General features: G+C 37.4%; 1 long non-coding RNA gene across 1 annotated transcript; it reads left to right on the top strand.

Annotated features, from left to right (window-relative positions):
* Positions 1-1536: 1536 nt before the first annotated feature.
* LOC131481621 (uncharacterized) lies at positions 1537-21104 on the top strand. Its single transcript, XR_009246451.1, has 3 exons — positions 1537-1711; positions 14538-14629; positions 20995-21104. It is a non-coding gene; the product is annotated as an uncharacterized LOC131481621 (long non-coding RNA).
* Positions 21105-21645: the final 541 nt, after the last annotated feature.

Below are 21645 nucleotides of genomic sequence, written 5' to 3' on the forward strand. Positions count from 1 at the left end.
ACTGACTCTAAAGTAAAATATTTTAAAATTTAAATTTTCTCTCAAGTGTGAGTTCATGAGGATACCAAAAATATTTTTGTATTCCAGCAAGATTTGAAATTTTTAACTAATCAGAAATTCTGTTGACAGTTGAATCATTAAGATAAATGCTTTTATCTGAGTCTATTACCAAGTGTCCAAATTGTAGGTGTATGAACTCCATGCCATGGAAGAGGGAAAGTCTAGTAGAATCTGATGATAGTTATCGGCCACCAGGAAGAGTAAGTAGCCATGCAGAATATAGTAGATTACATTGCAGGCCCAAACATGGACTTTTATTCCTTATTACATGTATTACATAAAATAGAAAAGTATTCTTCAATTATAATATATTAAGTAGAAAATATGGACTTTAAGATGTACAATGATATATGGAGTAAATTTGCTTTGGAATAAGTTGTTTAATAGGAAATTTGTCACAGATGGCACTTATTTTAACAATTTTATTATCAGACCTTATATGCCTGATTATAACAATCAGTTTCTACTTGACTATTTTGAGTAATGACTGAGAAATATTTAACCTATTCTAGAATTACCAAGATACAATTTTGTCCTAGGCTATAATTAAAAAAACAAGTTATTAATAGGGAGACTACTTGAATGGCAAATAGACAGAACATAGACATTCTTAACAATTTGTTCATTTCTTCATTTTCCTCCTTGGAAGATACAATCAAATCGGATGCCAAAAAGAGAGAGAGCGAGAAAGGAGGAAATATACACCAGAAATGGAATGACAATCCCTCTTTAAAAATATCAATTTACTTTTTATCAGAAGTAGTATTTAGGAGTATAAACTTTTTTTTAAAGATTTATTTATTTTTATTGCAAAGTCAGATATACAGAGAAGAGCAGAGACAGAGAGGAAGCTCTTCCATCAGATGATCCACTCACCAAGTGCCTCAATGGCTGGAGCTGAGCCAATCCAAAGCCCGGAACCAGGAACCTCTTCCAGGTCTCCCATGCAGGTGCAGTGTCTCAATGCCTCGGGCCGTCCTTGACTGCTTTTCCAGGCCACAAGCAGAGAGCTGGATGGGAAGCAGGGCTGCCAAGATTAGAAATGGTGCCCATATGGGTTCCTGGCGCATTCAAGGCGAGGACTTTAGCCGCTAGGCCACCTTGCTGAGCCCATGATTACAAACTCTTCAATTACTACTGCATTCTCAGTTTTCTATTAACTAGATTCAAGCATTGAGTTGAAAGGAGGATATGTGTATATAACAGCAATTCAAGAATTATAACTATATAGATAATTTATACAATATATAGGCCTTTAATATGAAACAATAATTTACTGTTTCATTGAGCTGAGATAAACTCTCTTGGATATTTTAGAACAAATCTGCCAGTTAGTTATGTAAGGAATGAAATCACTACTTTTTAAGTGATCTGTTTCTTTTCTTTCCTTTTTTTTTTTTTTTTTTTTGGAAAGGCAGATTACAGAGGGAAAGAAAGACAGAAGAAGATTTTCCGTCCACTGGTTGACTCCCCAAGTGGCTGCTGTGGCTGGAGCTAAGGAGATCTGAATTCAGGAACCAGGAGCTTCTTCCTGCTCTCAAGGCTTTGGGCCATCTTCTACTGCTTTCCTAGGCCACAGGCAGGGAATTGGAAGGGACGTGGAGTAGCCAGGACATCAACCACTGCCAAATGGAATGCTGGTGCAAGCAAGGTAAGGATTTAGCCACTAGGCTATCACCCTGGGCCAAAATAAAATCATTCTTAAGATAGTAAACTTCTCTACTCTTTGTTCCCCAACATTAGAAGTCCAGTAAAGCAAGCATAATTACCACTTTTAAAATGATATAAATGGCCTTCTTGTGATATAAGGATGTGATATCACTTCAATAACACTGATATATTAGGAAAATAACTCTTATCCTTATTTTTACTATAGTTATGAAGTGTCTGTGTTTTAAAATATGTACGCAAATCCATATATTCTCAATGATGATAGTAGCTACCCCCCCAAAAAATTTGTCTTCATTCCCCGAATGATATATTCCTTTTGTTTTCCTCCAAGTCATAAAAATACCTTGTGTTTATTTGTTTTTACATTTTTATGTACTTATTTTTAATTTATCTGAAAGAGAAACAGAGAATCCCTTTGCTGGTTTCCTCTTCAAATCTGTGCAGTACTCAGGACCTTGGACCAGGCCAAGGCCAAGAGCTGAGAACTCAGTCCAAGTGTCCCAGGCACTTGAGCTCAGGGACCCAGGAACTTGAGCCATCACCCTTTGCTTTCTAGAGCATTCATTGGAAAGAAGCTAGGGAGAAGAGTCAGGATTCAAATCCAGGTGTTCCTATGTGAGCTGTCCCTGCACTATGCAACAACCATTGCATTGAATGCCAATACCCGTTTTATTTTCCATGACTTCACATTCCCCTGAGCCAACATTTTTTTAACGTAACAGTCAAAATGCTTAAATGTATTCCTTGTATCCACATTTTTTATATTCTGTTCTTACATTTTTGCCCTGTGATTTAATTCTATCTCCATCTTTCAATGGGAATGGCTTAACAAGGTTCGCAGTTACTTCTAGGTTCATGGTTAACTCCCAGGTGCTATGTTACTCATTCTATCATTACCATTGCAACACATGAATAAAAGCACATCTGGAATGGCAGCGATCATATGAGGCAGTGTAGTTTGAGAGAAGCAATATTACTAGAGAAAAGGAAAACACATAATAAAAGATTTCAATTAGTTAAAAATCCTAAATATTTATAATAGCCAGTAGAAAAGAAAAGACACAATACCACAAAAATGTTAGATCTCAAACTTCTGTCTCATTATTAAAAGAAAAAATACAAAAAAAAAAAAGAATAAAGATGTGTGAGAAGTGACTCGAATATTAGCCCCAAAGGTAGCCATTTAGCGCCCCCGGCCATTTTAGCCTCAGTGCAACTTAAAATATTTGCTTCCACTAGCTCTCTGTTTTCTTAAGGTTTGCTCCTTTTGATTCTAATTTTGCTTTCTGCCAATCTGTAGTAACCTTGCCACCCTATTCTTGCCAATCTGCTCTAACCTCATGGCATCATGCCTGAAGACCCTATCCACCCATCCCTTGTGGCCTCCCCGCCCCTAGTATCCGCATACCAGTATCTACTGATCCCTTGTGACCCATCCATGTCCCTATCCACCAATTCCTCACTGCCCAGCGTCACCCCCTGGCCATAAAAGCATGCTCTTATGTGTCTGCCCACCTTCTCTCCCTCTCTTGGAGCCCCCACCTGTCACTATGGCAGGAGACTTTTCTCTCTCTGCTCTCTGGCCTCTCTCCCTTCCCATGGCCATCTTCCTCTGCTCTGCTTTCTCTCTCTTCCTCACAGCCATCTCTCTGGCTGGAATAAAAACCTCCTGTGTGACTTGCTGCATGTAGCAACTTGGATTAATTGCAAGAAGTTCTAACAACATCAGTTCAATGGAATTTCACTAAACTTTACCCTTTGGAAAGTCTAACTATCTAAATCCAGATCTATCTTTCAGTGTCATCTAATGTGGGGAATTCAATTAAGAACTTCACTTGAGAGTCACAGCAGAGTGGCAAAAATCCACTGAAAGTGGATAATTAATTGTAAGATTAAAAAAGGGCCTTGAGTGTCAGGATACACTTAAATAGCAGAATGACAGACTTATGACTGCTCATGAAGGACTGTACTATTGTAAATCTAAAGGAGAAATAAGTGAGTGGGAAGGGATTTTGGGAAGAAGGGAAATCACAGAGCCTATGAAATAGTATCACCATCATCATCATTTTTAAAAAGGGCCAAGTGGCTAAATCCTTGCCTCATTCATGCCAGGCTCCCATATGGGTACTGGTTCATGTCCCGGCTGCTCCACTTTTCATCCAGTTCCCTGCTTGTAGTCTGGGAAAGTAGTATAGTATGGGCCAGATCTTTAATGCTGCACCCTCACGGGAGACCCAGAAGAGGGGTTCAGATCATTCAGCTCCAGCCACTGTGTCCACTTGGGGAGTGGACCAGTGGACAGAAGTTTTATAGAAGATCTTTTACTCTGTCTGTCCTTCTCTGTAAATCTGCCTTTCTAATAAAAAATAAACAAATTTTCAAAAAAAAATCCCATCCCCACAAGTAATCAATAACAGAATTCTAGCATAATAGTGGTTGCAAATGAAAGAGACGCAGGGTTCTGACCTTATTTAAGTAGGCATTCTTAGATAACAGGGAAAAACAGAAACAAAGCAAGAACTGTAAAGGAACTTAAATACTCTGATAAACATATCCATACCAAATATTAAACACATCTCAGCCCCCTCTCAAGTTAACACAAAATCCTCATCCCAAAATTCTATTTGCTCTACTTTCTGTTACTGAAAACATTATGCCTACCTTACCAGTCATGTTGCAAGACTAGCGGAATCATAGCAACTGTCAACATTTTCAGAGAAGGAAACTGGAATATGATAAATTTAAAACAATTATAAGGTTTAATATAGAAAGCATAAACAGGAAAAAAAAACCCAAGAGACCAGCATAAATAGAAAAGTAGAAATGCTAAGAATGAATTGAAAAGAAATGCTAGAAATAATAAATACTTGAAAAAAAATAGATATGACAGTCTCCTCAGCAGCCTGGTTATGGCTGGAAAGATAAGTAATAAGCTTCCTGCGATGCAGAAGCTGGAAGACATCAGTGATGGTTGCATTAATTGGGTTGCTATCACCCACATGGGAAACCTGAACTGATTTCCTAGTTCCTGGCTTTGACGGGGCCTAGCCTAAGCTTTTACTTGCACTTGGGAATGAACCATTTGACAGAAGAGAGAATGAGTGTGCTCTCTCTCTTTATCTCTCTCACACATACAAATAAATCCTTTTTCAATATTATGAAAAGTAGTAATTTGAATATATATTTATACAAACTTCCAAAACTGAAATCCAAAGATAAATAAATGAGAAAGAATAGAATATCTCAATACACAGTAAACATCTACATCCATTCTTAATAAAAGCATGCCAGCAAATTAAGTGCATGAAGGAACTTTGTCAACCTACCAAAAGCTAATCCATTTTTTCAAAGACAATGTTGTACTTAACAGGGATATGCTGAATGCTTGCCCTTTAAATTGGGAACAATGCAGTGATAACTTCTCATGACAAATTAATTCAGCCTTTCCCTACAGTTTCAGTTACTACAATATATATGTCAAGACAAAGAAATAGATGTTATACATAAGGGAAAAAGTGAGATTTTTTTTCTTTAAAAACTGATGAAACCTACCAAAAAAATAAATAAAACCAACTGTATCTAATGTAGTGTTTTCAATGGTTAGAAAATTAAAAATCAATGTACATAAATTACTTATGATTTTAAAATAATGTTGAAAATTATTTACTATATACTAGCAATAGGAATCTAAACCCCGCCCCTGCAAAAAGAAAAAACAACAAAAACCCTCACACATGCAGCACACTTCCACAAAGACACGCTGATGACAGAAAAAGCACATTCCACGAGCTCTGTATTAGTCATTAGGGAAATGTAAATTAAACTCACAAGGAGGAAGCTCTTGTTGGAGCACAGTTGTCTAATACTCTGCTTGTAATAAAAGAATCCCACATGGGCGGGCCAGTGCCTGTCACAGCTACTCCCCGATGATGTACCCCTGAATGCAGCTGAAGAGCAACCAAATCAGAGACCAGAATGGGGTTTTAGATCTGATGCAGGCCTCACTATTGTTCCAACTGGGGACAATCGTCCCCAAAATAGAGGATGTAACCTCTGTTTCTCCCAACCCACTCACCCACCTCCACCTTTAGTCTCTGACTTTCAAGGAAAAAAGAAAAAAGCACAATGAGATAGGGCAGCGTACACATTCAAAGGACTAACTTCATACCAGGCTTCGTTGTGAATATGGGCCCTCTAGATTTTCTGTAAGCTTCTGGAAAACAGACTAGAACAGAGTTATTACTCAAAAGCTTTACAGTGTTCACAGCAGTCGTCTCTGTTGGAGCAAAACCTAAAAAAACAGTCCAAAGGTGATCTAACTAGATAAATTTTGGTAGAGCCACACCATAGAACACTACCCAATGATTTATAAATAACAAAACATTGATACACAAATACACATGTGTGGATCTCAAAGCAGTTATGCCAAGTAAAGGCAAGTATATAAAACATACACAGACTCTGGAAAACACAAAGTGATCTATGGTAGCATGAGCACAGAGTGGGAGGCAGGAAGGTGGGAAAGATACAGGGAGAGTTGGAAGGGTGATAGCTATGTTTGCAATCTGTTGATCTTTGTAGAAGTTTCAAACTGGTGCATACGTGTATGTAGAAATATATCTAATTGTGTAAGTTACAAATAAATTATTTAAATTCACAATATTCCTGAATTGTTTATCAAGTGAATCAAATAACTCATTTTACAGATAGAATAAATTCAGAGGCTGAAGCCAAATTGTGTGCAAACAGTTTCTGTAAGTGTTCAGTTCCCTTCTTAGGACTGACTCCCAGCCCTGAAGAAAGTTGTGTCCCTTAGATTGTTGTGGTTATCTCATTGTTGCACAAGTGAGTCTTGAAATGACAATATTCATCATTTTTAAACCTTGCCTGCAATTCAGTTCTGGTTGGAAATTAACATGGCAAACGTAATTAACATTTATGGGTCATTAATTGGCTCTGTAGCAGGTGTGTGTTCATTTTAAAAGGCTTGCTTAAAACACAGTTGCTTTACATGTGGAAATCAAAAGATTCTCCTAGCAGACTCATTTGTTCAACAAGGTGTCCTGCAGCTGGGTAACATCCCTTCCTTTGAACTGGGTTTCCATCTGTATCCAGAAACTTAGAATTCAAAATAAGGGAATGAGGACATAATCTACAATGAAAATATCTAAATGAAACCTTCGTGAGATAAAGAACAGAATTCATAGAGCATACTTCTAAATAAAAATAACCCTTAAAGTGTACTTATTAAAATTAGTATATCCTGATCTTGACTAGCAGTTTCAGAAATTTAAATATATAAAAATAATTATGCACAAGTATTTATATACAGATTGTCACTTATAATAAGAAATAGAAAAAACGTTCTTCTAATTTTAGCTCAAACTCCAGAAACAATAAATGTTATGATTTTCATATAGAATTAGCTAAAATTTAAAAATATTTTCATATCCAAACAAGTAAAAGCTATAAACAAATTAAAGGACAACTGGAAAAGTGAGGAAACTTTTATGATTTCTACTACCCAACATTAATTGCTGAAACTAGAGAGGAAAAAAAAGAACCCCCCAAATGGTCAAAGACAACATAGATGGTTTAGAGAAAAAAATAAATGCAACTAGCCCATCAACATAGGAAAAGAATGGGTTTGAAGCTACATTAACATATCATTCTTTCAATCATTTGGCAAAACATCCAAAAGGAATCCTCTTCAGTGAAGAAAACTCGAATTTTGGAACCAATAATTAATAAAATCTGGGAAGAGAGCAAGCTGATCATGATTTCAAGGAAACGTGCAAGCTAGGAAAACAGTTTTAAGTGTTGGCCTTTAACAGAGGTTTGGTAGATACCTTGAATTGTGTTTGAAACTGCAGTATGATACTTGGGGAATAAGGACTGTAATTTAAATCAAGGACTACATTCAGAGCTGGCATTATGCTACAATAGGTTTGCCTGTCGTCTGTAACACTTGCGTTCCATGTGGGCATTGGTTCGAGTTTATGCCCATCTAGCCCAGAGCCTGTTCCTTGCTAAGGTGCCTGGGAAAGGAGTAAAAGATAAACCAAGTGCTTTGGCTGTAGATATGATAGTTCAAAGAAATAGCTACACACTTAAGCAAACAAAAAATGAGCCAGTGTCAAGAGAAAAGAAAAAGAAATTACTTGGGATTAGTATGAAGCTTAATTATCAATGAAAATATGTTCAAGAATCTGTAAAGAAAGATAAATAAAATGAATGAATACGTAAGATTAGGAGTTAATTTAAGATGGTAAAAAAATTGAAAAACTATAGCTGGTAAATATATCTGATGTCAAATTTTGTCTGTTTATCTAAACAGCAAATTATACTGCACAGGAAAAGTGATTAGCCAACATCTAGAAGCTATACAGAAAATAATAAACTTGAAACACACATAAATACTATTTAAGACAATGGCAGTACCTATGGTCTAATGCATACAAATGTCTTGTATCAGTGGATGAGGAAAGAAAGAATAGCCAAAAAAAATCTTTTCAGCAGGACTTGTAAGTTTTCCAAATCTGGTTAAAAGTATCAACTTAACAAATTCAAGCACCACAGTAAAACCCATGCAGAACAATTCCTAAAAGAAACCACATATAACCATTTCATAAACAAGTTGCTGAAAATGTAGGGAAGACAATGACCTGCTTAATCTCATCCTGGGAGACTCTAGATGATAGTTTAAATGATTGGATTATTGACAGACAATGAATACTATTTAGCTTGTAGCAGAATCCAGGGAGATCTGTTTTTGAACATACTTTCTCTCACATTCCCAACATCTTTGATTCATTAGGATAAATTAGCCATAAAATCTGAAATTTCTACTGTAATAGTGTTTGAACAAGAAATGTATGCCTTATTTAATCTTAGAAAGTATGAAATCACAAGAATTTAGCCTATCATAACAGGCTCACCCAAAAATTTTGCACCCCTTATTTTAGCATGATTTGTTTATTCTTAGTGCCATAAAATGTTCATCATAATAATTGTGAATTGGATTGAAACTAGATTCCATGAACATAATCTCAAATGGCAAAATTAAAGACATGTTTTACATAAAAGAATGCTTAGGGCTCTTACGGTAACTCGGATATTTCTCCAGGAATGCAGTATGATTAATTTATATGATCAGCTAATTTACAAAAGTCACATAGTACATGACTGTATCTAGATGACATTCACAAAAGAACAAATCCAATAGATGAGGCTTATATTGTTCTCAAAAGCCTTGGGTGGCAGCCTGGTGCCCAGATAGAGAAAGGTCAGCAGGCTGGATGCCAAGATACCTGAGGGAATTACAAGGGTAATGGTGGAGGCCATGACAACGACCTTTGGGAAGTAGCCTCAAATTTCCCTTTTTAATTGCCAGAGCCATTTCTCGGACTTCACAATTCATCCTGTGACTGTTTAAATGCAAGGTAAAACAAAACAAAACATGTATCCCCTTAGAGATTTAGTGACCTTTTTAGAGAAGGATGCTGGAAAGCAAATTAAGGCGCTTTTAAAAGAACTTGAAAACACGCAGAAGAATACAAATATTTTCTTTTGAAAAGCAGTTTGCTTCTTGCTTTTGGTCTCTCATTTCCTGTTTTACTATCAATGTGGTATTAGTAGATAAAACAAGGATGATCATAGAGAGGACTGGAATAAGAAATGAGAGAGGATGTCTGAGGACACGAAGATTTTAAAATAAGACTTTTTGAAGCACTTGTCCATTGTAGCAATTCTGCGAGTTCCAAGTCTGTTTCTGATCTTACAGCATTCCATGAAGCTCTGTGCCTCTGTTATTAAACCAATTAAAATCCAAAATATTTTTTTCAGAAAAGGAGATATCGTAGAGGACTGGCACAGGCACACTATCACTGCGTGCTTCTGGACAGCCAGAGACGAGGAAGGGGGCCACATTGGGCTATGGCCATTGTCAGGGAAAGAGACTTCTTATCAGCTGTCGAAATACCTTCCACACTGACTCTGTTTAAAGCTAACCTTATGTTTCATGAAGCTCTTGTACAAGCTATGATTCTCAGAAGGATCTCCTGTTTTTTGGGGTATCAGCAAACCAGTAGTCTTATGCACAAAGAAAAGAATGTCTTTCTTCTGCTGAATTTGGATGCTATTTCTGTCTCCAGTTTTGTGATCCATGCCTGTGCTGCTTCTGGTTTTATTTAATAGTTTTGTTTTAACCTGGATAGACCTGGCACTGCATCAGTCTCTATCACAGTCCTTTTCCCCAAAGGCATCTTCTGTAGATTTTGAAGTCATCCAGATGCTAAATATTCTCCCATCCTTTTAACTCTTCTAGGCAAAAATTTAGTATGGCTTTGCTCAGTCGCATAGTGTATGTCACCTGCTGTAGTCAGCCTTCAACTATAATAATGATAGAAATTTTATGTGATTGTGTGAAACTGAATGCGTTATTTTGGATTGAATGACATGGATGACCACTAAAACTGGTTTTGGAAAGAAAGAAACTTTTGTGATTCAACACACACACAAACTTACACAGGCACAGATAACTATAAGGAGTCACATATTCCATGTAACATGTTCTTCAAAAGTATTAACAGCAGCAAATGCTTTGATAAAACAGGACAAAGTGGCAAGTGCTGTGGTTTGGAGGACAGTGTCTTATCAAAAGTGCATGCTGAAAAGTGATCCCTGTGCAACAGTATAGACACTCTTCCATTTCAATGAGGCTGTCTTCTGATAAAATCACTGTAAGTCAAATAGGAATACAGATATTTTGAGCAGCAATTAAGATGTCAGTATGCCTGCTTCCCATGTTGAATGAGGTGTTCAAATCCCGGTTAGACTCTTAATTCCTGCTTCCTGCTAATGCATATCCCGTGAGGCTAAGATTATGACTCAAAATGTTGAGTCTTTGTCATTTACATGAAATGCATGGCTTGAGGTCCAAGCTGCTATCTTAAACTTGGCCCAGTCCTGGTATGTGCAGGCACTTAGGGAATGCAATAGATCTTCTCTGTGTCTCTTTCTGCTCTTCAAATAAATTATATAAATTAGTCAAAAGGTTTATAAATGCAGAAAGTAAGTATCTCCTATGTTAAACATGAAGGACCTGTTGTGTGATTATTCACCACAGCTATTCCCAATGGCATAGAATCAAGTACTCTTATAAAAAGGCTTCAGGATATAGGGAGAAAGGTGCCCTACTCCACTGTTCATGAGGGTGTAGGCTTATGCAGCATCTGTGAAAGTCAACATGTAGAGAGCCAAGAAAAGTCAAAGTGAAAACTGATCTGTATGAATCAGCTATCCCACTCCTAGGGAATATATCCAAAGGAAGTGAAATCTGCATATGAGAAAGTGACCTTTAATCCTCTATTTATACCAGCACAATTCACAATACCAAGGATATTGAAACAACCCAGATGCCCATCAAAAGAGAAATGGGTAAAGAAACTGTGGTATATCTACTCCATGGAATACTACTCAGCCATTAAAAAGAATATAGTTCTACCATTTGCAACAAAATCATCACAACTGGAGATCATTATGCTCAGTGAAATAAGCCAATCCCAACAGGACAAATATCATGTTCATACAAAATGCAAGACCAGTAAATATATAGGTAGGCATGTATTTGCATATATTCACATAGATTAACTGTGCAATGCAGACTAGTATCTGTGGAAGTAAAGTTATTTTGCAATATGCACCTTTACTTCCTAATAAAAGGACTCCCAATGAAATTATTAGATATACCTAAACAATATGGAACTAGATTTTCCACCATTGTTTACACTTACAATGTCATGACACATTTATATAGCAGAATGACAGACTGTTACTGAAGAGTCATACTATTGTAATAATATGGGAGGAAAGAGTGGGGGTAGTTGAGGAGGAAGCAACGAAAGTGCAGGGGTGAATCCCTATAAATACAAATCTATATCATGGAAAACAATAATGAAAAATAAAATTTAATTTAAAAATAAAAAGGCTTCAGGTTATAGGGAGTATTCTTGCCATTTTGAGGGCACTGAGTGTTTTGGGGAAGTTACAGATACCTGACTGCATCTTGGGAGCAGAGAGCAGCTCTCAGCAAGCAACTGTCCTGCCAACACTTTGATCTTGAACATGCCCACTCCACATTGGCAAAAAAACAAATTCCTGTCCTATATACACCATCCAGCCTCACAGGTTATGTTACAACAACACCACTATAAGAAGACGACAAGCATCTATCAAGGGCCCAAGAGCATTTTTGAGGAGATTCCCTCGGATCTGCTACAAGCTCACTTTGTCTCTGGAGTATGAGTTATGTAACTGTTAAATTAAATCTGTATTCTCATTCTTGACGTTGTTAAACAAAATAGAGAGCTCATTCTGAGTATTTCTGTGAGATATTGGAGCTTTAAATTGCACAATAAAAACCAATAGCTCAACTTTTCTTGTCTTTGTTATGGATGGGGATAAGGAGAAGTCTTTGAGGAATACCAAGAGACAAGAAAAGAGCTACTTCAGCTCAAATATAAAAACAGTATCTTATACACAACTACTTACCTCATTTGTCTAACTCAAGAACAGTGTTTTTTTTTTCTGTTATATTTTCTTCTTTAACTACTCTTTCTTAGCACCCTTGTGTTTGGATGTTGTCTAATAATGTTACCAGCTCTAAGTAAATTGATTGAGTATTCTACGAACCATCATCAACATAGGCTTCACCTTAGATTTCCCTTGTGCAAAAAGTTTTCTTGTTTGCTGATGAGAAAATTGATTCTAGCTTAAGTCTCCATTGACAGTCCATCCAGGTGTTGATGAATGCATCTGAATCTATTAAAATAGTTAAAAGAAAGTTGAGAAAATCTGTAGGCTCCCTTCTGAATTACCATTGCCATCATAGTAACATAAAATATTTGTTTACAGATTGTTTTATGGGAGTCATGGATGTAAATTAATGACCAATATGTGTTATAATTGTTAAACATTAGGGCTCTGGAAAATTCAAATCCCAATTTCAGACACAGGATTAGTCCATTTTTAATCTATTTTAAATGTGAAGAGTAAAAAATGGCCTATGCTAACTAACAACTTACATTTCATTACTTAAACTTTAAATGAAACCTCAGTTATTCTTCAGCAATGTGTAAATCCTGAGACATTATGGGAAATTTAAAATGACATATCCTACTAGTTAAAAATCTGTAATTTCACATCTACAAATGAAATTATTAAATTACTTTAAAGAACTGAAGTCTGGGCCCGGCACCGTGGCCTAGCAGCTAAAACCCTCACATTGAGCACGCCAGGATCCCGTTTGGGTGCCGGTTCTAATCCTGGCAGCCATGCTTCCCATCCAGCTCCCTGCTTGTGGTCTTTGACAGCCCAGAGCCTTGGGACCCTACACCCGTGTGGGAGACCTGGGGGAGGATCCTGGCTCCTGGCTTCAGATTGGTGCAGCACCGGCTGTTTTGATTACTTGGAGGTGAATCAATGGACAGAGATCTTCTTCTCTGTCTCTCCTCCTCTCTGTATATATGACTTTGCAATTAAAATAAATAAATCTTTAAAAAGAAAAAATACTGAAGTCAATATGGCTTCCTCTGGATTTTGCCCAGATAGATAAATGCATTATCCACTATGTATTTTTAATAAAAAATATATCTGCATGTCTTATTCAAATACATATTTATATAAATTAAGAAGTAAATATTAAAAGAGAATAGATATTTCATACCAGCTTGCTCCTGTAAAGGGGAAAGTGGTAACGTTGAATTCATCTTCAATTTTTTTCTCATTAGAAAAAAGTGAAAAATGATTCCATGATATCAAGATTGTAATGCTTACTTCTATAATAAAGAAGAAAATTTGTATACAAAGGGACAATTGAAATAGTTTTATGTGGCAGGTGCGAGGACTAAGTGGTAGTAAAAAGTAAACATAGATAAAAAATCACCTCAGGCGACTGAGAAAATATTTAACTACTTTGACTACAATAACAATAAATACTCTGATCCTATTTATTTAAACTTAAAGGCAATAAGATGACTTCAAACTGCTAGAAAACAGGATAATGATTGCTTTTGAAGAAGGTAAAATAGTAATGGGAGTGTAAATACAGATAACTTCCTTTTTTGTATTAATCTTACAATTTACTTAACCCAATACGTCAAAAAAAATACCATCTCATCAAACAATCAACATTAAAATGATTAATCAAACATTTTACATTCTTCTTTTCTTATTAGTCTTTGAAAACCAGTGTTACAGTTTAGGCACAACACATCTGTTCACACTCGACTTGCGTTTTAATTTCTTAATAGCACATGTGATTAGTGGCTACTGTGTCAGTCACTGATGATCTAGATAAGCTGAAAACTCATTTTCAAGAAGAATGAAGAAACCCTTTTTCTCATCAGTTAATTATTTATAGCTATATTCACAAATAGCAACATTCAGAATCATAAAAATTATTTCCGAGGATACAGAATTTAGGTTATCTAGAATAGGAAAGTGTGGTATATAGGAATAAAGAGGAAAATTGAGTGAAGACTATAGCTTTTCTAGTCCACTGGCTAAGTTTGTGCAGCTTTGATTATCAGAATGTGTTGAGATATCAATTTTAACTGCTGTCCATACCCCAAAGTTTCACTCTAGGACAAAGGTACATTATTTATGCTTGCTACAAAAGAAATTTTTACATATACATGAAAAAAAGCTATATTCATTTAATAGTGATCTCATTTAAGCTTCTCTATATAACAGAAGTAAAGGAAAAAATATTCTAAATCTTATATACCAACATCTTCATTCTACAGATGAGCAAACTAAGGTTGAAGCAGGCTGAAAAACTGGGTTTAGAATTCTACAAGTCTAGTTCCAAGATCGCATCCACGCTGTGCAACTTTTGGTGAGTAACTGTACTGTAAAGCCGTCGATTTCCTCAGAAACTGCGACATCTACCTTTAATGGTGTGTGTATGTGTGTGTGTGTGAATTAAATGAATTGATGCATACATACAAATTATCAGGCACAATTCTCCTGTGATCCTGCGTAGTTTGTTCAATCTGAAAAGAGCATCACATAATCAATGGAGAAGTTAAAAGGAAGTAGGAAATTCATTTTTATCCAGTTAACTTCCATGAGTGTTACGCCTAACCTACTAGAGATGGTGGGAATTTAAATTGATATTGGAAAGATTTAAAGAAGAAATTATTGAGACTTTTCTCAACTGTACATTCCAATAAGGGATAGTTCTTACATTTCAAAAGCTTTTTTTTTTCGGTCAATGTTTCAAAAACTAAGAGAGTTTAATTATTAGTTCTAATCCACATGGCCAACCAGAGCCTGCTAGAAGGCTCACTTTGTTTTACTAACTAGGTCACAACCACAGGCGGCTTCCTGCACTGAGGCTCACCATGCAAAGAAGGAAGTCTGTTTCCTAAATACTATTCCTTCCCTGATCTGGATACTGGGAAGACTTGCTGCTTCAGTAAGATGATACCAACATTACCCAATTTCCTCTGTTTATCGAGGAAGCACCAGAGACACTCTCCATCAAATAGAACTTGTCCTTGTTTTCTACATAATCATAATAAAACCCTTCAGATATATATATTAAATTATTCATCAGCCTACTTTCCTTAGAAGTTCTAGATATTGGGCCTAGCATGATGGCTCAACTGGCGAATCCAACCCTTACAAATGTCAGGATCCCGTGTGGCTCAGCTCTGGCTGCTGTGGGAACTTGGGGAGTGAACCGACAGATGGAAGGGAAAATCTTTCTCTCTGTAAATCTGTCTTTCTAATAAAAGTAAGTATGTCTTTACAAAAATGAATTATAGATACAAATTTTCAGAGTTCTGTAAAAAGATTAGCATTCTAATAATATCTCACATCAATATCGTGTTGAGCTTTGGCCTTATTCAGAATGGTAAGAAAATTGCGGGCCCGGCGGCGTGGCCTAGCGGCTAAAGTCCTCGCCTTGAAAGCCCCAGGATCCCATATGGGCGCCGGTTCTAATCCCGACAGCTCCACTTCCCATCCAGCTCCCTGCTTGTGGCCTGGGAAAGCAGTCGAGGACGGCCCAAAGCTTTGGGAACCTGCACCCACGTGGGAGACCTGGAAGAGGTTCCTGGTTCCTGGCATCGGATCGGCGCGCACCGGCCCGTTGCGGCTCACTTGGGGAGTGAAACATCGGATGGAAGATCTTCCTCTCTGTCTCTCCTCTCTGTATATCCGGCTTTCCAATAATAATAAAAATCTTTAAAAAAAAAAAAAAGAAAGAAAATTGCTATGGTCTGTTCTTTCTGTTCTTGTGTATTGTGCTCACATGGCCACCTTCACTCCGATAATCCATCTTGTATTTGATAATGTTTTTCCTACTTGTTTGTGTATGTTATTATTTTTTAAAGACTTACTCATTTCTATTGGAAAGGCAGATTTAAAGAGAAAGAGAAACAGAGAGAAAGATATTCCATTCACTGGTTCCCCAAGTGGCTGCAAAGGCCGGACTGAGCTGATCTGAAGCCAGGAGCTTCTTCTGGCTTTCCTATGCACATGCAGGGTCCCAAAGCTTTGGGCTGTCTTCTACAGCTTTCCCAGACTACTAGCAGGGAGCTGGATGGGAAATGGAGTAGTCAGGATACGCTCCGTTGTCCATATGGTATCCTGGTGCGTGTGAGGAGATGATTTTAGTCACTAGGCTATTGTGCTGGGCTCCATTGTGCATGTCAGTTTTTAAAAAGATGATTACTTAATAAATTACAAAAGTGTAAGTGTCATGATGCAGCAGGCTGTTCTCTTGGGATCCCACCATCCGATATTGGGGAGTTAAGTTGGTTTGTGTACTTGCTGCTCTGCTTCCATGCCACGTTCTCAATAACGTGCCTGGAGAGTCCCAGAAAAAATGATCCAAATACTTGGTCACTGCCCCCTTGTGAAAGACTTAGATGGCTCTAGGTAACAACCTGGCCCGATCTGCTACAGCTATTTAGAAAGTGAACCAGTGGCAGAGTTCTCTCTCTCCCAAAACTTTCTCCCTCTCTTTTTCTCTCTCGTTGTCTCTCTGTGAGTACATTTATGTCTCGCTTTCCTCTCTCTGTTATTGTGCCCTTGTAGAGTGAATACACATAAAATATGCCAAATCTTTTCTTTTAGATTTATTTATTTTTATTACAAAGTCAGATATACAGAGAAGAGGAGAGACAGAGAGGAAGGTCTTCCGTCCGATCATTCACTCCCCAAGTGAGCCGCAATGGCCGGTGCTGCGCCAATCCGATGCCGGGAACCAGGAACCTCTTCCGGGTCTCCCACACGGGTGCAGGGTCCCAAAACTATGGGCTGTCCTTGACTGCTTTCCCAGGCCACAAGCAGGGAGCTGGATGGGAATTGGAGCTACCAGGATTAGAACCGGCGCCCATATGGGATCCCGGTGCGGTCAAGGTGAGGACTTTAGCTGCTAGGCCACAGCTCTGGGCCCCATGCCAAATCTTTAAAAAAATACCAAATAATGAATTTTAAAATGAAAAGAGGCAGATATTTGTATAAAGTCCAAATAAAAACAAAGTCTAGGAATGAAGGAGTGGCATGACACTCTGAAATTCATGACGAACAGTACAACATCCATACTGTATTCCCATGGTGTGATTCAATTATCACCAGCAAGAAAGCATTGTGTGAACATGTGTTTCAGGACTGAGTAAACAGATAGGTATCAAATACCACAGAGAACAATCAGGAAGAAATAACAAGTTCTTCCTAAAAGAGCATCATAACATAAAAAGAAGTCTTTAAAAACATTTTAATACATTTTTATAATACAAACAGAATGGACATTCTGCATTCCATAGATTTAGGTACAAGAAGCCAAGCCCACCTTCCTATTCCCCGATCCTCCTAAAACCCACCCTTTCTGCCTTCCCTGTCGTCATCAGTTGTTGCTGAGACATATTTAAGAAATTATTTATATAATGTGAACAAATGTAATGTATTTCACAACACAGATTAAGAGCAAAGTGATACTTTCCATGATATTTTCACTCCCACCTGAGTGCCCCACCATCCACTTCCTTCCTTTTTAAAAAAAATCTAACATTGGAATACTTTTGGTTCATGTCATAATTGTAGCTGAACACTTTTGGACATAATCAGTAGGGAGGAAAAAAATCCACTGTTCCTCCAGAGAACAGACATCGAGTATAAACAATAATGCAATCTCAAGAGGGCAACATCACATAGATTGCTTTTTTTTTTGGACTCTTTGTATTAGTTTCAGTGAAACCAGGATGTTTGTATTTCTGAGATGGGCTTGTTTCATTAATGGTTTCCAGTTGCATCCATTTTGTTACAAAAGATAGGATTCCATTCTTTTTTATGACTGGTATTCCATAGTGTATTTTAATCCACTTACAGGCTGAATTTATTACAAATCATAACTGTGAGCAAGTAATAAATAGGAATATTCTAGTTCCATAGGTGTATAAACAAGGTTTAAACCTGACAATCATATCCCCAAGTGACCATTTCCTTCCTATATGTTTTTTTGTATTCTCTTTTTTTTTTTATTTGACAGGCAGATTTTACAGAGAGAGAGGAGAGACGGAGGTCTTCTCCAGATCATCCACCCATTCATTCTTCAAATAATTACAGGGGCTGGAGTGGAGCTGATTTGATACAAGGAGCAGGAACCTCTTCCAGATCTCCATATTGATGCAGGAACCCAAGGGCTTGAGTCATCCTCCATGGCTTTCTCTGAGCTGCATTGGAAGTGGAGCAGCCAGGACTAGAACTAGCACCCACATGAGATGCTCGTGCCCTGTGGTGGAGGATCAGACTGTTGAGCATGGCACCAGCCCCTTTGTACTCTATCTTACCTGACACATATCAGAGAAAACATATGGTATTTATGTTTTTGACACTATCTGTTTTGAGGTTCTGGAGCTTGAATCCTGATGTGGTTGTGGATTTCAGCTGCTTAGATAATGCAAATTCTGGGAGGTGGTAATTAGGGGCCCGCATAGCTGCATCCCTGTCACTCATGTGCAGAACCTGGATTGTCTTCTGGGTTCCCTTCTTTGGCCTAGCACAGCACTAGATGCTGTAGACATTTGAAACAGAAGCCGGCACATAGGTAAAGATCCTTCTCAATCTCTCTTTCCATCTCTCCCCTCCTCCTGTGTTGAGATACCTTTTCCTGGCTTGCTTCGACCCAGTTCCAACTAGGGTATTTGGGGAGAGAACCAGTGGATGACAGCTCTGTCCATGTGTTTGATTTTCAAATGCATACATTTTAAAAGTTAAAATAAAGAAGACTGACTACCAATTTGTTTACTTGCTACCAAGTTATATATCCTTCACTTTTATCATCTGATATGCTGTGAGCATGTGATGAAGCTGATGTCATCCTAATTAAAAAGGAGAGAGAACAAAGTTCCAAGAAGTTTAGTAACTATTCTCAGAAGCTCTGCTGCTACATCAAAAAACAAGTGCCTCACATACAGCCTCAAAAGTGCCTTGTGTAGAGACTGACACACAGGGTGTGCCACAAAAAGTGTCTATGACATTTTAGGTAAAGGAATATACACAAAATAGAGAAAAGTGAAAGAATGAAACTAAGTCTCTTCAATGTAAAGTTCATATTTCTTTTCCCATGGGTATACCTCAGTGTCGTTTGATGAAAGCAAAACTTCTGACCTCAATTACATGTGTAAACCTTACAGTATATTATAAAATATCATTACCTTCTTCATCATGTTAGCATCAAAATGTCTGCTAATAGGGTGTATATAAATGAAAACATCTCTATTCTTTTCATATAGCTTTCCTGTAACAACACTTCCACGAACAATCTCTCGCAGGAAATTTTGATGAATACACATAAGATTCTCTCACTCTGAATCCCACAGTAGAACAACTGGAGTTTAGATTTATAACGAGATAAATAGCTTTGTGAAAAGCTAGAAGCTGGGATTATGACAGCTCAGCTTACTCATTAAGCACTGGAACAAGCATGTGCGGTCTCTATCTAGCAGAGGGCAAGATAAGAAATAATCAGTTTCAGCTTCTATGTATTATTTTATCCTCTTTCATCTTCTATAATTCATAAAGCTACTTGATAACATTGTGAAGCTTATAGTCTTAAAATTATAACTGCTGTATGATTTAATTGCAAATAACTGGGCCACCTCATTTAAATTCTCATTACTTTGACATTTTCTAAACTCATGGAATCCTTTGAGAATGTCTTAGTTTTCTACAACATTATAAGACACAGTTTGAATCTCTTGTAAAAGTTTGAAAATAATTTCCTTTGAGATTCTTTTTGTTCCATAAGAATCACTTATTTTGAAAGCGTCTAGCTGACCATTGTGTGTGTGTGTGTGTGTGTATTTTACATTCTCTCTTCTTTCTCAGAAATCACTTGTTTATTTCCAAGCCAGAGGTACAGATAGGTATGTTGCATACAACCCAAGCCTCTCCCCAAAAAGTGCAGCCCAGATAACCCTGGAAAGCAGCAAAGTTTCTGAGGAGGCAGGTTAACAGACCAGCCAGCTGTGGTCAGCTCTCTTGTCCTTCAGAGTCACCTGGAGGTGACGTTTACATGGATTTTTACAGAATGGGTGAATTGGGCAGTTGTGGGAGCCAGGTGAGTTGGGCCGCCATGGGAGGCAGCCTTGAGAACAAAGGGTGAAGCGAATCTTACAGTATCATTTTGTGAGACTGAAGGCTATTGGCAGGTTATGTTACAACCTGTGCTTTGGCCCAAAGAGCAGGAAGCTGGCAAAAGCATTTTGTACAGAAGCATGAAGAGCAGGTTAGCAAACTCATGCAGGCCTGAATTAAAGTGACTCCCTTTTGTTACCAGATTTCACAGGTAGAGTTCCCATCCTCTCAAAATTTCCTAATGCCAGGGCTGAGCAGGGCTAATATCAAGGGTTGGAGAATTCGGTCTTGGTTTACCACTTGTGGCAGGAACATAATGACTTGAGTTGGCAGGAAGCTGGGGGCCAGAACCAGCGCTGGGAATCCAACCCAAGCACTCTGCTGCACAGAAGGCTGAGTTCTGCCCCATTTAATATTTTCTGAAACAATTTTTCACAGTGTCACCCAGACTCAGATAGCTATATGAAACTTACTTTAAATATTTTGTTGGCGAAGAAGGAGGCTTTTTTGCACTCAAACATTCTATAAATGGGTAAAAAGTATATAGAGATGTTGTTTGGTATATATTTCCCATCAACACCTTGTTCTCTTGCTTATCTTCATCCTCCTTAGGTATCAGTTGACAGAAGAATTCAAACAAAAATGGTTCCAAAATTCCATGGGAAAGGAGAGTTGCAGCAATTGGAAGAGATAGCGCTGTATTTCTGAGTGAATTTCCAGAAAACCAGCTCAACTTGGTTCTTTTGAGGACTCAAATATTTTGAGGTTAGCAGAAAAAAGCAATTTTATCTATTTCCTTTCTGATACCCAGTGGCTAATTTGCAAATTTTTCACTTAAAGTTTTATGTCATTGTAATTGCGTAATATGAATAGTGTGTGTTTTTGATAACAAGTTGTCCATTTCTGACATTGTTGTGAATGAAAATTTGTCAGATAATAGTTCAGGCAAATTTGCAGCTGGAATTGAACAGACACTGATAAACACCATAACATACATTTTAACATTTTTCCTATACTGGAATGGATCAATTTAAATTGTTTCAGTTCTTAAATTTAAAATGCACAACAGTGGGTTGAGCAGCCTTGAATTTTATAATTTTTTGAAATGCAGTAACTTCTGTCTTTAAATATACTACATTTATTGGAGGGCATCTTATACTCCAACTATTATAGTTAGGCCTGATTTGCAAAATATACAAATAAGTATGAAAACATAACTTCAAAATCATGGAAAGTAAAAATTCTAAAAAATCTGAGATGCTG

The sequence above is a fragment of the Ochotona princeps genome, chromosome 13 (genome assembly GCF_030435755.1).
Source record: "Ochotona princeps isolate mOchPri1 chromosome 13, mOchPri1.hap1, whole genome shotgun sequence".
Classification (NCBI taxonomy): Eukaryota; Metazoa; Chordata; class Mammalia; order Lagomorpha; family Ochotonidae; genus Ochotona; species Ochotona princeps.